The sequence below is a fragment of the Canis lupus genome, chromosome 22, assembly GCF_048164855.1.
Source record: "Canis lupus baileyi chromosome 22, mCanLup2.hap1, whole genome shotgun sequence".
Classification (NCBI taxonomy): Eukaryota; Metazoa; Chordata; class Mammalia; order Carnivora; family Canidae; genus Canis; species Canis lupus.
The window spans coordinates 1,155,709-1,167,866 of NC_132859.1; the positions used below are offsets into that span (position 1 = coordinate 1,155,709).

The following is a 12,158-nucleotide window of genomic DNA, read 5'->3' on the forward strand; positions in this document are numbered from 1 at the left end:
GATTTTCACACGCTTACCCTAGATGACTGTAGGTTCCACATCCCCAGAGTTAAATGTCATGGAAAACTCCACTCTGGGGTTTGTGCTACATGACGGGGACCTGGGAACGAGCTCAGGGCAATGCGGATTGCCTGACCTAATCTCCCACGCGTCTTCTTAATGAATGAATCCACGTAAGATTGGACTTGTTTTTTTTTGTTGTTGTTTTTGTAATTCAGAGATGGTGCAGAGTGGTGAAGAGCGAAAGATTTGAAGCCAGACAGATCTAGGTTAGAATCTCGGCTCAGGGGCACCTGGTGGCTCAGCGGTGGAGCATCTGCCTTTCGCTCAGGGCATGACCCCAGGGTCCCGGATCGAGTCCCACATGGGGCTCCCCGCAGGAAGCCTGCCTCTCCCTCTGCCCGTGTCTCTGCCTCTCCCTGCATCTCTCATGAATAAATAAATAAAATCTTACAAAAAAAAAAAGAATCTTGCCTCAATTTCATGCAATGAGCATATGAACAAATTCTTTGACCTTTTCGAGGAATGGTAATAATATTTACTACAGATGGTTTTATGGAGATTAAGTGAAATGGCTGATATACAACTCTTGGCACAAAATATATACTCAACAAAAAAAATGTATTCTCTTAATAATATGGTAGATTTGAGTACAGCATACGACGTAGATGCTTGCTCGAAAGCTAGCGAACCCAGAATCTATTTTTACCTTAATGTTGAGTAACATAGGACTCGGCGTACTGGTACTTGATAAATGGTCGTTATGAATGTGCATTGATTGTTAAGCCCTGTGACCTTGGAAAAATTATAGTCTTCACTTGACCTCAATTTCCACATAAAATAGGATTAACCTATATTTTTTCAGCATTTACTGTGCTCTGAGTCTTATTAGAGCACCTGGTTTCTGAAAGAAGGGTTAGGACTAATGTACAAGGAACTGGGAGAGGAGAGCGCAGGGCTGCACCCCTGCAGGCGCAGCAGGAGCCGGGAGCCCGGAGAGTACCGGCCTCTGGAGCCTGGTGGGGGGGGGGGGGGCTGGGTGCTGCGGCCTGGGAGGTCCCTTGGGCCCTGCGAGGAGCGGAGGCCGGGGGAGGCCGCAGTGCTTTGGGGCTGGGACCCAGCTGCGCCGGGGCGCCCAGGTGGCCTCCCGCACCCGGAGCAGAGCGCGCGCTCTGCTGTGGGTCTGAGAACCACACTGGAACATTCGAAGCTGTAATCATTGTCTTCAGGTGAGGAGAGGTGAGTAGATGTCGACTAAAAGGGAGTAGTTTCTAAAAAATATTTTATTTATTTATCCATGAGACACATAGAGAGAGGCCGAGTCACAGGCAGAGGGAGAAGCAGGCTCCCTGCGAGGACCTGATGCGAGACTCGATCCTGGGACCCTGGAGTCATGGCCTGGGCCGGAGGCGGGTGCTCCACCACTGAGCCTACCAGGCGCCCGGAAAAGCGGGGATTAAAGTTGGAGACACAACTGGAGGCCAGGACAGAATCCTCCCCGAGGATTACAGAGGCTTCAGAGGAGATGGGGTACGCGAACCCCTAAACCTCTTTCCTTCTCGTGGAACTCCGCAACCATCCACAGAAACTTCGCTTTTCCTGTTTCACCCACTAGGCTCCGAGTCCCTTGAGGTGAGGACCAAGTTTTGTTCCTTTCCCTCTGTGAGCACTGAATGCCGACACCTGACACTGAGTGCAAAATGCTCGGGAGGCGGATGGAAGTTTCTGGAGGTTCTAACCACACAGTGGTATTAATACTTGCTCTCCACTACGTTGATTCCTGCTACACATCTTGTCTGCTTGTAAAAGGCCTTTCGGTGTCCTGCGCGCTGAAACAGGGCGCCTGGTAAGAAACGGGGGTCAGATTTCAGAAGGAGAAAGCCCCCTTCCTCGCAGGCACTGAGGCCAGGCGGATCTGATGTTCGGGCAAGAAATTCAGATTTGGTTTCCGGCGGTGGTCACGGAGAGAGGATCACACTGTGCTTTCATTTTCTGATAAGCTGCCCACAACCTTCAAGTGCAGAGAAAGAGTTTTTTCCCCAGAAACAAACTTGAGGAGGCAGTGATCACATGGGAGCTCGTAATATTTCAATTAAATGTTCCCGTATAGGGAGGGATATTCAACTGGATACGGGGGAGCATAAAATAGGCTCCGGAGAGAGCTGGCACTGAGACCAACCCCGTTTCTTCCGGCTTTCCAGATGGTTCAGGGATGAAATTTACCCAGGGTTTTTTGTTTTGTAATTTCGGTGTTTTTTTTTTTTTTTTTTGGAAGTGCTGTGCATCTGGAAAAAATAACCACAAACTCAATTGTTTAAGAAGTAAAGATATTTAGGTACAGTTAGAGGATGGAGTTCATATTAAATGATTTTGCTTTGAAACATGGTAAATAACTTGGAAAAGAGCATAAAACACTTTGCAGGGCCATGGCTCATAAATCTGTAACATTGCTTTTATTAATTTGGAATCTTCACGAACTGAGATGAAGAAGAGAGTCCTTGAACTGATTTCCACATTATGCTGATTTTGTGATCCTCTGTGTACTAGAAGACCACCCAATTCATCTCTGTTGTAACTCACACCAGATTTTGTCCTGGATTTGAGATCTCTAGCTATGACACGCAACATATTTAAAAAATCTGTTTGATTGATAGTTTAATCATTGTTCACCATTACATCAGCAGCCAGGCCTCGTATTCCAATTTTGAAGGATTGTTTTGCCTCTGTCCCCGTGTCACACAAAGTACTTGTGGCTTGCCAATAGTAGATCTGATTGCAGCTTCATGGGTTTCAGACGTAGCTGAAAGTTTAAATTTTACGTTACGCTCTTGCGGTTACCTTTCAGACGGCCTGTGATTTCCAGTCCTCCTGCTGTGAAATAAAGTCGACCTCCCAATCGTTTTCATTGTGCGCTCTCGCCTCGTCCTTTCTTTCTTCCGTATTTACACGAGTGTCAACAATTCTGTGCTTTTGAAAAGCTGGTGGAAAAGCCAGCCAAGCCACCCCTTGCCTTTTTGGAGCTGAGCAGGCCGGCGTGTAATCACTTTTTCATCCGGGTGTGGTCGCAAATCCTTCCCTTTGGTTAGTGTCATCATTCTAGGTTTTCTATGGGATTTAACAGTCCTGCAAATCCCCGTGGCTTTCAATGCTGAAGGAATTCAACTGGGCCTAAAAAAATATCACTGTTGCTAAGTACGATGTTTAATTGAACTTGATTGTTTGGATTCATCCATCGACGGCACACGCGGCTCTCAGGCCAGGCGCTCAGTAGGTAAAGCCGGCTGGTGGGGGCCCGGCTTCTGGGGCGTGTCCTCTGACGTCCTCATTCCCTTTATGACATTTTTGGGTTTCCTCAAAACTCTCTCCTCCCACACCTATAGCAAGCACCTCGCCTGATTTGTCTTTTTTGGGTATATTCCAAGTTTTGACTTTAAATAAGAACCTTCGCCGAAGCGTAATTGCTGTACAACAAGCTGCCCTCGGTGACAGTATAATTCGATGATCTTTGACATACGTGTCCCCCGGTGGCCACTACGACCGGGACAATGCACGCATCTACCACCAACCAAGCCTTCCTTCTGCTTCTTTGTGATTTTCCTTCCCACCTCTCCCTGCGCCCCGCTCCATCCCAAGACCGCCTCTGTTTCCTGTAACCATAGATTTATTTTTTATTTTCTAATATCTTGAATGAATTGAATCAGGTAGTATGTATTTATTTTTTGGCTTTTTCCATTCATTTGAGATTCATCCACGCTGCTTTGCATAGTAGCAGTTCATTCTGTTTATTGCTACTACTATTCCACTGTACAGACATAACCACAATTTGTTTATCTAGTCGCCTGATAATGGGGATCCGGTTTGTTCCCAATTATTGGTTAATACAAATAAAGTTTGCTATGAACGTCACACACGAGTCTTTGGACATGTTTTCGTATTTCTTGAGCATTTGCCTACAATATTCAAATGGCTGGGTCACATGCCAGATTCACCTTTAGCTTTTTAAGAAACTGGCAAACCCCTTTCCAAAATTATTGTACCACGTTACATTCCCACCATCAATGTATGAGAATTCCAGTTGCTCCAAACCTTTGCCAACTCTTGATATTGTCAATTTTTTCCCACTTTTTTTCTTTTCAAATTTTCATTTAAATTCTAGTGAGTTATTAACATATAATGTAATATTGTTTCCAGGAGTAGAATTTAGTGATTCATCACTTACATGTGACACCCAGTGTTCAACACAGGTGCCCTCCATAATACCCATCACCCATTCAAGCCCGTTCCTCACCTGCCTCCCTCAGTTAACCCTCGGTTTCTTCTCTCTCTTTCTTTTTTTTAAAGATGTTATTTATTTATTCATGAGAGACACAGAGAGAGGCAGAGACAGAGGCAGAGGGAGAAGCAGGCTCCATGCAGGGAGCCCGACATGGGACTCGATCCCATGACTCTGGGGTCACGCCGGGCAGATGCTCAACCACTGAGCCTCCCAGGCTTCCCTTCCTTCAGTTGGTTCTCATAAAAAATCCCTTATGGTTTATTTCGCTCTCCCTCCTCCCCTCTTATGTTCGTCTGCTTTGTTTCTTAAATTCCACATGTGAGTGAAATCATAATTGACTTATTTCACCTAACGTGATACACTCTAGCTCTATCCATGTCATTGCAAATGGCAAGATTTCATTCCTTTTGATGGCTGAGTAATAGTCCGTTGTATAGACACACCACATCTTCTTTATCCACTCATCTGTCAGTGGACATTTGCGTTCTTTCCATAGTTTGGCTGTTGTTGGTAATTCTACTATCAACACGGGGGGGCATGTGTCCCTTTAATCTGTATTTTTGTATCCTTTGGATAAATACCTAGTAGTGCAATTGCTAGCTGGTAGGGTAGCTCTATTTTCAACTTTTCGAAGAACGTCTATACTATTTTCCAGAGTGGCTGCACCAGTTGGCATCCCCACCAACAGTGCAAGAGGGCTCCCCTTTCTCCGCCTCCTCACCAACACCTGTTGTTTCTTGGGTTGTTAACATTAGCCATTCTGACAGTTTTAATTTTATATATTCTAATAGATATATAGTGTCATCTTTTTTGTGGTTTTAATGCTTATTTCTCTAATGACTAACAATGTTAACTATCTTTTCATGTGCCATTTATGCATCTTTTTGTTGAAGTGTCTGTTTAAATCATTTGCCTATTAAATAGTTGTTTTCTTAGTATTGAACTTTGAGAATTCTTTATATTCTCTTGGTGTCAGTTCTCTAGCAGATCTGTGATTTGCAAATGCTTTCTTCTAGCTCATGGCTTGTCTTTTCATTCTTTAACAGTGTCTTTCTTAGGGCGAAAGTTCTTAATTTTAATAAAATTTAGCTTATTAATTTGTTCTTTTGTGAATCACGTATCTGCTATCGTAGCTAAGAAATCTTTGCCTAAACCAAGGTCACAAAAGTTCTCCCCTATAGATTGTTCTAGAATTTTTATAGTTTTAGATTTTACATTTACGTTTACAATCCACTCTGCGTTGGTTTTTGTACTTGTATGAGGTATGAATCTAAGTATCTTTTTTTGCATATAAGTATCCAATTGTTTATTGCCCTATCCTCCGCTGGCTGAATTGCTTTTATATCTCTGTCAAAAAATTAATTAATTATAAAAAAATAGAATCAGACCTATAAATACAGATAACAAACTGATGGTTGCAAGAAGTAAGGGAATGGAGAGAATACATGAAGAGGAGTAGGGGATACAGGCCTTCAGTTATGGAATGAAGTCATGGGAATAAAGGCACGGCATAGGGAATGTCTGGCAGAGATGGCAGTGAGGGCCCCGCAGCAGAGGAGAGGGCAGCGCCGCCAGTGATCGTGGCCAGAGCTGTGGTGCCAGTAGTAAGGTGAACGGCTAAGTGCCAAACTCCGAGCTTTACCTGGAACAAACGAACCTTATGAAAGTAGCAGTAACAAAGAAATAGACGCCTCCTCCTATGTGGATCCACTTGGCCCTCAAATAGAAAGACCAAAAACTGCAGCCAAAAAAAGAATCGACAATCGACGAGGATGATCTTGCTGATGAAGAATTAGGAGATGATTTGCTTCCAGAATAATATACACTTTAAAATTTTACTTACTAAAGGAAAGAAATTGCCTGACAAGATAACACTTATGTGAAATGTTGGATTAAACGCCCAGATTTTAATTTTGTATGCGTCAAAACCTTGAATAAGTGTATTCTATGAGATGGGTCTAAGTTTTGTTTTGTTTTATAGGAAATAAAGATATGTGGAACTAAACAAACCAAAAAAAAGAAAAAAAAAGACGAGTTGTAATAGCATTGTGAGGTGACCGATGGGAGCTACACTTGTTATGGGCATAAAGTGCAGTGTAGAGAGATGCTCAATCACCGGAAGCTAATGTAACATTGAGTGTTATTTGTAACACTCAATGTACAGTGTTATACTGTATTCAAATAAAAATATTTTAAAAACGAATTGGGTATATATGTAGGTCTAATTCTGGACTCTGGAAGTCAGGTTGCATAAGTTCTTCACCTTCGTGCCTCCTTTTCAAAGTTTGTTTTTTGTTTATTTTTGTTTTTGTTTTTGTTTTTGCCTATTTTAGGCTCTTTCCACTTCTATATAAATTTTAGAATAAGCTTGGCAATTTCTACACAAAAGCCTACTGGGATTTTGAGTGGAATTACATTGAATCTGTAGATCGGTTTGGGAAAAAAATGACAGCTTGAGGATATTGAGCCTTGCTCATACATAAACATGTGGTATCTGTCCATAGACTTAAGACTTCTTTAATTTCTCTAAGCCATGTCTTGTGATTTTCAGTGTATAAATCTCATATATCTCTTTTCTTCAAGTATTTCATATTTTCTGTATTATTGTAAACGATACTGTTTTAAAAAATGTTAATTTCCATTTGTTTGTTGTGATAGAAATACAAATTTTTAAAAGATTTTATTTATTTATTCATGAGAGAGACAGAGGCAGAGGGAGAAGCAGGCTCCCTGTGGGGAGCCGGACGTGGGACTAGATCCCGGGACCCCGGGGTCACGGCCTGAGCCAAAGGCAGATGCTCAACCGCTGAGCCACCGAGGTGCCCCTATACCTGTTTTTCTTATATTGACCTTGTTCATAGGTTCTGCAGGATTTTCTACATGAATTATTATGTAATCTGCTAATAAAAATAGTTTTACTTCTTCCTTGCCATGTTCTGATTTTAGAGGGAAAACATTCAGATATTCATCATTAACTAGATGTTCACTATAAATGCTCTTCATTAGATTGTTCCTTTCTAACCCAAGTTTTCTGAGAGATTTTATAATGAGTGGATGCTAGATTTGGTTAAATATTTTTTCTGCATCTTTTGAGATCATGTGGGTTTTAGTTTTTTAGTCTGTTAATATGGCCAATTATATTAATTGATTGTTTGAATATGAAATCAAACAATCTTAGGATAAAACTCAGTTATGGTGTATTATATTTTTATATGTTGTTGGGTTTGATTTGTTAAATTTTATCAAGAATTTAGTAAAATCTTGTCATGAATTTTATGTTTATGAGTGATATGAGTTTGTACTTTGCTTTCTTTGAATTGTGTTTGTATGGTTTTTGTATCATAGTAATTCTGGCCTGATAAATTGAGTTGGGAACTTTCTCCTGATTTCTAAATTTCTTGACAAGCTTATATAAAATTGGTATTATTTCTTTCATAAATGTTTGGTAAAATTCATCAGTAAAGCTATTTAAGCCTGAAGTTTTTCTGTGGGAAGATTTTTCACTGCAAATTCAATTTCTAGATATAGGACTATCTATTAAAAAAATAGATTCTTTCTTCTTGAGTGAGCTCTGGTAGTTTGTATCTTTCAAGGAATTTGATTATTTCATCTAAGTTGTCAAATGTATTAATATAAAGCCATTTATAACGTTTTTAAACTATCTTTTTAATATCTGCGAAATCTGTAATGATATCATCTCACTCATTTCTGATATTGGTAGTTTGTTTAGGTCTTCCTCCCCCACCCCAATCAGTATAGATAGAGGTTTATTGATTTTATTAATTTCCTGAAAGAACTGGTTTTCATTTTGTTAATTTTTCTCTATTCTATTTCATTGATTTGTGTTCTGATCTTGATTTGCTTTCTTCTGATCACTTCGGGTTTAATTTGCTGTTCTCTTTCTAGTTTCTTATGGTAGAAGATAAGATCATTAATTAGAGGCTTTATTTTCTTCTAATACAAGTATTTAGTGCTTGAAACTTCCCTCCAGTTATCGTGTTAGCTTGTATTTCACAGATTTTGATATGTTGTGATTTCATTTTCACTTACTTCAAAATACTAACTTCTTTTATTTCTTCTTTGATCCATTGTTTATTGAAAGTGTGCTATTTAGTTTCCAAAATATTTGGGATTTTCTGTCTTAATTTTAATTTAATTCTATTTCTAATTCTATTTTGTTCAGGGGACATACTTCGTATGATTTGGATCTTTTTAAATTAATCGAGACTTGATTTATGGCTCAGATTATGGTCTCTCTTGGTAAATGTTCCATGTGCACTTGAAAATAATCCTGTTGGTGTTGGGTACAGTCTACAATTTTCAGTTATGTCAAGTTGGTTGATATCCTGTTTTGAGTCTTCTGTATCCTTACTGATTTCCTACTTATTCTATCAAGTATTGACAGAGAATGTTGAGATCTTTGTCTACAATTGTTGATTTGTTTAGTTCTTGCAATTTGATCAGTTTTTGCTTCATACATTTTGAAGCTTGTCATTAGGTATATAAGCAGTTAGGCTTGTTATATCCTGTTGATGACATGACCCTTTTATCAGTATGAAATGATCCTTTTTCTTTTTGCCCCCAAGTAAGTGAAGCCTTTAAAGATGCCAGAAAGGGGATAAAAGGTAGCTGTCTCTTACACTTCCCTTCCAGGTGACTGGCTGCAGAGAAAGGCTTCGTCCTGGTGCCTCGTCCATGCTACTCCATGGCACCTCAGGGGTAGAAGATGAGCTCAGGGAATCTGCCTAACCTGGACCCTAGTCCCATTGGTGCCGACTGAGAAGCACTGAACTGGAAGGTCGCCGTCCCATGCTGCACTGTCATGTCTTCCTGCCCAATGTAGCTGAGCTCACTGCCATCCAGAACGGCCCTGGCTGTGTAGAAGGTGTCCTGCTCTACCTGAACAGGGTGTTCAAACCAGACCACGAGGGGGTTGCTGGAGCCATCTGAGACAAATGTGGTGAAATGACTCCCTTTGCAACTGCTGATCCTCTCTGCTCAAAAAAGAAAGAATATTTACTATGTCTGTTATTAATGCAGCCACTCTAACTTTTTAAAATCCATGCTAGGGTAGTATATTTTCACCGATCCTTTAACTTTTAACCTAGTTGTGTCTTTATATTTGACAGTTGTGTTTTTTTAATCCAGTCTAACAATAGCTATTTTTTAATTGGGTTATTTAGACCATTTATGTTTAATATGATTATTGCTACAGTTGGGTTTAAATTTACCATCTTGTTTTTGGTTTCTATTTTCTCATCTGTTCTTCATTCTCCTCTATTGTCTTTATTTGCCTCCATTTGGGTTGAATATTTTTAATGAATCCATTTTAACTTTCTCGTGGGCTCATTAACTTAATAACTTTGAATTATTTTAGTTGCCTTAGGGTTTATAGTGATAAGCTAGAGGTGTCACACTGCCCATATTGGATGCTGGACTTTATTTAGTGTATAAAAACTTCTCAACAATGTACTTACATTTCTCCCATCCTGGACTTTGTGCTGTTTATATCATACATTTTATTTTTACATATGTAATAACCTAACAATACATTGCTACCATTTTTGCTTTAAATAGCCAATTATCTTATAAATAGATTTAGAAATAAGAAAAAAAGATCTTTTATGCTAACCCTTATGAAACTGGTGCTCCTCTTTCCTTTGTGTAGATCCATGTGGTATCATTATCCTTCTGCCTGAAGGACTGCTGGTGATAAATGCTTTCAGCTTTTACGTGTCTGAAAAAGTCTTTATTTGTTCTCTATTTTTAAAGATATGTTTGCCATGTATAGGATTCTAGGTTGACTTAAAAATATAAAGAAGATATTGCTCCATTGTCTTTTGGTTTACTTCCAACAAGAAATCTGCTATCTCCCTTATCTTTGTTCCCACGTATGTAACATATCTTTTTTTCTGCTGGATTCTTAAAATTTTTTCCTCTTTATTAGTGGTTTTAAACAATTTAAATATGATATGTCTTGGTATAGTTTTCTTCAATTTTCTAGTGCTAGGGTTTGCTGAACTGCTTTTAAACTACTTGGATATGAATGTTTATATTTTTTATCAAATTTGAAAGAATTTGGTCATTATTTATTTAGATTTATTCAGGTAATTTTTTTTTCTGTCTTCTATTCTCTTTCCTTGTTTTGGGGGATGTCAATTACATGTGTATTAGGCCACTTAACATTGTTCCACAGCCTACTAAGGGTGTGTTCACTTTTTTTTTTTTTTAAATTTTCTCTCTGAGTTTCATGTTGGACAGTTTCTATTGCTATGTCTTCAAGTTCACCAATCTTTCCCCCTCCCCCCAAATGTCTAATGTACTCTTAACCCCATCCCACTATTATTCTTTTTAGACATTATAGTTTTGATCTCTAGTTTGACTTGAGCCTTTTTATATTTTCCACATGTCTATTTAACATGTTTAATCTTTCTTTTAGGTTCTGGAACACACAGAAGAACATACTTACAATAACTTTTAATGTTTTTGTCTACTAATTCTATAATTTGTGTCATTTCTAGTCAGTTTTAATTGTTTGATTTATTTTCTGGTCATGGCTTGGTTCTGAGCAATGCTGCAGCTCTACTAACCAAATCAGACCCTCTGGCTTGCACTTCAGTTCACCCTGCCCTGTGGGACCCAGTGATTTGGAACTGACAATCCACTTTGAGGCCAGCCCTCCAGCTGGGTGGTCTTTCCAACCAGTCCCTTTATGCTCCTGGCTTACTTCCCTCTTCTCTGCTCCGCCACTCCTCTTCTGGATCCTGGTAACCAAGGTTGCATAGGTTATGTCACTCAGTGAAAAGTATTTTTCTTTCTTTTGCAAATTAACCCCATTTATTTATTTTTCACAGATAAGATATATTATTTTTCCAGATTATAAATATAAGACATACTAATATGGGCAACTTGAAAATTTTGAAAAAATATAGCTCTCAAAATTAAAATTAAAAATAGAGCTCTCAAAAAATTAGTAGCATTTTTTAATACTTCTCTCCATTTTACATGGTTGATCTTATACTGTATGTACACTTTAAATTCTGCTTATTTTCAGTTATCATTTCTTGTGTCACTAAAAATATTTTAATGATTAATGCTCTTTCATCATGGAGGCATGCCATAATTTATGTAACTATTTCTCTACAATAGGACATTTTTATAGTTCGCTTCCATTTTTTCCCCTATTATATCTTTCTGCAGAATTTCCTCCTGAATTTGGGATTATTTCTTTAGGATAGATTCCCAGAAATGTAATAATAGGAATGAACCTTTTCAGGCACTTAAAATGTAATGCCAGATTACTTTCCAAAATGGTTATAACAATGTACACTTAAACTCAATCAGCATTTGATGGAGTTTTCAGTTTTATCTGATGAATGTTTTTAAACTTCACAGGTTTCTTCATTAAAGTGAACGATAATATTTAATAAACTTGATATCTACCTGAATTAAACTGTCAGTTGAGGAATTTATTTTAGGTAGCTAAAAAAAAAACATAGGGGAGAATTTTTCTTCTGCTTTCAGATCAGTTTTTAAAAATTCACTTGCATCCATTTTATAACCAAAACCAAGTACAACCTTTTGTTTTCATTTGGAATCCTACATTTGCATGAATTTGACAAATCAAATCATAGGATGAGCATGTTATATCTTCCTTAATTTGGGTGAGAGTTTTCTTTCATGATTAATGTCAAGAGTATTTGGGGGATCTGCTTAAGCCTGGTAGAAGCCTTTGATTTATTATGCTATTTGTTTTATTTATTCAGGATTTCTATCTTGCCTACTACTAAGCCAGATTTGAGGTGACTTTTACATAACAAGATAAAAACAGTAAGATAAGGGATACAAAGAATAGAGAAAAAATGTTAATGGGAACCTAAGT

The 12,158-nt window shown here is 38.6% G+C and overlaps 1 long non-coding RNA gene across 1 annotated transcript in view; it reads left to right on the plus strand.

Moving 5' to 3' along the window:
- Positions 1-11,729, plus strand: part of LOC140613772 (uncharacterized) — a 37,615-nt gene extending 25,886 nt beyond the window's left edge. Inside the window, exon 2 of the long non-coding RNA XR_012014629.1 lies at positions 8,930-11,729. This is a non-coding gene — a long non-coding RNA (uncharacterized lncRNA). The remainder of the gene's footprint in view (positions 1-8,929) is intronic.
- The last annotated feature ends 429 nt before the right edge of the window (positions 11,730-12,158 follow it).